Raw genomic sequence first — 3,929 nt, 5'->3', positions numbered from 1 at the left:
GTCTAATTTACCTATTTTTTCTTTTGTTGTTTATGTTTTCTGGTGTCTTATCTAAGAAACCATTGCCTACTCTAAGGTCATAAACTCTGACCATCTGTTTTCTTCTAAGAGTTTTGTAGTTTTAGCTCTTACATTTGTGCCTTTGATCCATTTTGAGGTAATTTTGTTTGTGGTGTGAGGTAGGGGTCCAAAAGCATTCTTTTGTATATGGCTATCCAGTTATCCCAGTGTCATTTGTTGGAAAGACTATTCTTTCCTTCATTGAGTTGTCTTGACACCCTTGTCAAAATTCAGAGTAATTTTGATCCCAAAAAATTAATTAATAATGAAGTGTGGAACCAGCATCTTTAAAAATGTATATGAGTCATCTGAATTTTGATAAGGGTGTCAAGACAACTCAATGGGGGAAAAAATAAACTTTTTGGGATCATAATTACGCTATGACCTCACAGGACCAGCATGTAGAACAGACTCTGGCAAAGAGTAGATGCATAGTAAGTGCTGACTTTAGTCAAATGGAATAAGCTTAGGAGATAGCCACATTCACTCTTTGAGCCTCTACTGTCTTCAGTGAGCCCCCTGGGACGGAGAGAAGTGATTTTCTCTCTGGCCCCTCCTCTTCCAGTGACCCTATTGAGCATAAGTATTTCTACGAAACACATATCTGATTTATCTTGTGGTTTTGATTCGGTGTCTGCCTCCTGGGGACTCAGCAAGCAAGCAAGCCTTAGCTCCTCTTTAGACCTGAGGAATTTACTTGGAAGCTCTGATCTACATCCTTGGTAGGGATGCAGAGTGCTGCAGGCTGGTGTGTACTTCTCCCTGTAGGCTACTGGGGTGGCCTTTTATGTGCAACCCTGTATGTACACGGATGCTCTCCAGCATTCCCAGACCTTGCCTTGACAACACAAGGCAAAAACATTAAAGATATATGCTTGGGAAGTAAAACGTGCTGGTATTCCCGCTCCCCAGAACAAGTGTTTTCATTCTGGTGTGTCCTTACCAGCCCTTTGCCGCATACACGTTTTCTTGCATTTGCCAGTACAGCACAAATATGATTTTGTGGCTTCATTTTTTTTACATTGTTGCATAAATATTTTCCATATCTCTACATGGCCTTCATAGTACACATTTGTAGAACTTCATTGTGTTGATATGCCAATCCCTTCCTGTTGAACATTTAGACTGCCCCTCCCCAGCTCTTAAAAAAATAGAGTTTAAAAAAACAAAAACGAAAACAAATCACATCCCACTTGTCACAACCATGGTTCCTATTCGTATACACCCTGCAAGCCCCAGTGGTTACAGGCTGGCAGGACCCCAAATGACCGCAGACTGGCTAAACTGATTCAGAGATAAATATGTATAAAAGTGATCTGAGACCTCCGTGTCTCCATGAAATACGAGATTAAGCGGTTTGCCATTTGCCGCCTAAACTCTTCCAACTCCTAGTAATGTAATCAGGGTCATTGGTAGTTAAGTTAGTGAATCGGGAGACTCTGAGCTGCATGGAAAAGGAGGAAACTTTTGCCCAGTAGCAAACTAGAGTCAGAAGAGGAGAGGCGGGAGAGTCAGCGAGAAACATTCTAACCGAGAGGGAAACGTTGCCAACAATTTTGCCTGGTATCTCAGAATGGTCACCTGCTGCTTTGGAGAAAACCTTAAATGATACAGAAGTTTCCATCTAGCTGCATCCTGATTATCAACGGACCCTCTGTGCAGAGCAGCGGCCCGGGTCCTGGAGAAATCCCGCCAGGACAAAGATGGTGCCTCCCTGCTTCCAGGGAGTTCTGGAGGCCAAGGGAGCAAGGACACACACGGAAAGATGCGGCGGGCCAGAGAGTGAAGCGCACTTGTCTCCCTGTGACTTCTTTATCTGCGGGCCCCCCACGTCCCGCTAAGCTCTGCGGGGTCTGGGGGAAGCTGGGGTAGCCCCAGAGCCACCATTGTGCCCGTGCAATTATACAAGAATGCTCCGACTTGACAGTTCCACTGTGAAAGTTTTCAAATAGTGTTTGGAATGTTTACATAATTGTTGAAAAGAGGCTTTTTCAATGTACCTGTTTACACTCTTTCCTTTTGGAAATTCTTTCAGCAATCAGGCCGTGGAGGGCTCTCAGGCTGCACTTGCCGCCCTTGATTGCGGAGGGAGGAATGAAAGGCCCGTCAGTGAATCGCTGGGAAAACATTCCCTAACAAACGCCCTCTAATGAGGGGGCGCCGCTTTCGCTGCCGCAGCGGCGGTGGAGGGGGGCGCGGGGAGCGGAGGGGCCGGGGGCGGCCAGGCCGGGTTTTGTGGCGGCGCTCCCTGGCTGGGGGGAGCGCGGACCCCGGGTCTTTGTGTGCAAATTTCCCACCGGGGCCAAGCAACTTTCCACAATTTAATTAAGTGGCTTTGGAGTCCGGCGTTGGCCTAACAAGCTCCTGTTCATGAATGAAAGATTTGTCCCAGCAGCGGGGGCCGGCTGGAGACAAAGTGGGCTGCAGTTCCCCCGGGTCCGGCCGGTTTCGCGGCTCCACGGCCAGCCCCAGCCGCCCGGGAGCGGGAGAAGGCGGCTGCGGGGGCTGGCAGCGGTCCTTCTGCGACGCATCTCACCTAGCTCGCAGCAAATATGCCATCCATATGCCCAGGATCACAACCGAATCAGCTCCATCAGGCCTGGCAAAGAGACATTTAAATTGCTAATATTGCACTGAGGAGCGACGACAGAACCGCCTGGGCTCAGCTCTGCAGGATCCACAGAGACAAACCTGGGAGTGGGGGTGGGGGTGGGTGAGTTGGGGAGGGGTTCGGAATGAGCCCAAGCGAGAATCACTAGAAGCTGGCTATTAGAAGGCGCGAGAAGTGGGGATCCTTGGTAGAGAGATGCCAGGAGAAACCGTGGCAGAAATGCGCCCAGGATGGAGCGCTGGGCTGGTGGGTACTCGGGCCCCTTCCCCATCCATTATTTCTGAAGAGAGGCCAGCTGGAGTTTCCACAGAGGCTGCTTTGCTCCAGAGAGGCATCCCTCCCAGCCCCCCCCCCCACTTCCCAACACTTACCTTTGAACAAGACAGGTTTTCTAGAAAGACAAAAAATATTGGCGGGTTGGAAGAAGGGAGGGGCCAGCTGCCGCTGTGAAATGTTCCTCGGTTGCAGTGGTTGAGGATCCCTGCCCTTGGCGGTGATCTGTCAAACAGGTTCGGGATCAGGGGGTCTTTTGCAGCCACTTTCCAGTGGAGGGTTCAATGAGTGTTTTTCTCTGACTATATTTTTAGAAAAAATTATGATGACAGTTGTTAGGTCTCAGGCAGGCAGGCAGGCAGCACATTCCATTACAAAGTTAGCATGAAATCAATATGTAAATAACCCTTTCTAACTGGCAGCTATTTTTGAAGGCAGAACGCACCGGATGTTGCAGGTTTGTTCCAGTTCACTTTAAATACCTCTCTGTCCTCAGTCTGTGACTGTGCTCACATTTAGAAGAGGCTTTTCCCCTTTTCGCTTGATCTTTGCATCGTCCCTGATAGCGGTAGTGCCACCATGAGCTTTGTCCTCAAACCTCCTCCTCCATCATTTAAAAATCAGATTGACAAGACCTGCTCCAGGCTGGGAGTGTTAGTTCCCCTTTGGCATGGTCATTTTTCAAAAGCACGGGTTGCTCCAGGAAGGGTAGACTCGGCAGAAGCCACAGCCATCCGCGGAAGAAATTAAAGGAGAGAGGAAGCCCGAGAGGCTGAGATCAGGGTTGAATCAGAGATTCAGACAGTCACTGCCAAAATGCATAGAAGTCATTGCCAGGACATAAAAGGTCAGAGGATCCCAGCCGTGAGAAGAACCAGGTTAGAACCATGACTGCAGCTGAACAGGAAGACACAGGTCTCAAGGTACTCTTGAGTGAACAAGGGCCTGGGACCCAAGGTCTTTGCGTAGTTTCTTCTCAGTGCTG

The 3,929-nt window shown here is 48.9% G+C and overlaps 1 long non-coding RNA gene across 1 annotated transcript; it reads right to left on the bottom strand.

The window, feature by feature from the left end:
- Positions 1–2,369: 2,369 nt before the first annotated feature.
- On the bottom strand, positions 2,370–3,711 carry LOC116529623. The gene is made up of 3 exons (XR_004259567.1): positions 3,043–3,711; positions 2,597–2,659; positions 2,370–2,465 (listed from the first exon to the last, which is right to left on the bottom strand). It is a non-coding gene; the product is annotated as an uncharacterized LOC116529623 (long non-coding RNA).
- Positions 3,712–3,929: the final 218 nt, after the last annotated feature.

Source organism: Sapajus apella, unplaced genomic scaffold (genome assembly GCF_009761245.1).
Source record: "Sapajus apella isolate SASKATOON/1434 unplaced genomic scaffold, GSC_monkey_1.0 scaffold62, whole genome shotgun sequence".
Lineage (NCBI taxonomy): Eukaryota > Metazoa > Chordata > Mammalia > Primates > Cebidae > Sapajus > Sapajus apella.
The sequence above is the reverse complement of the archived record's forward strand: the minus strand, read 5'-3'. Positions and strand labels throughout refer to the sequence as shown.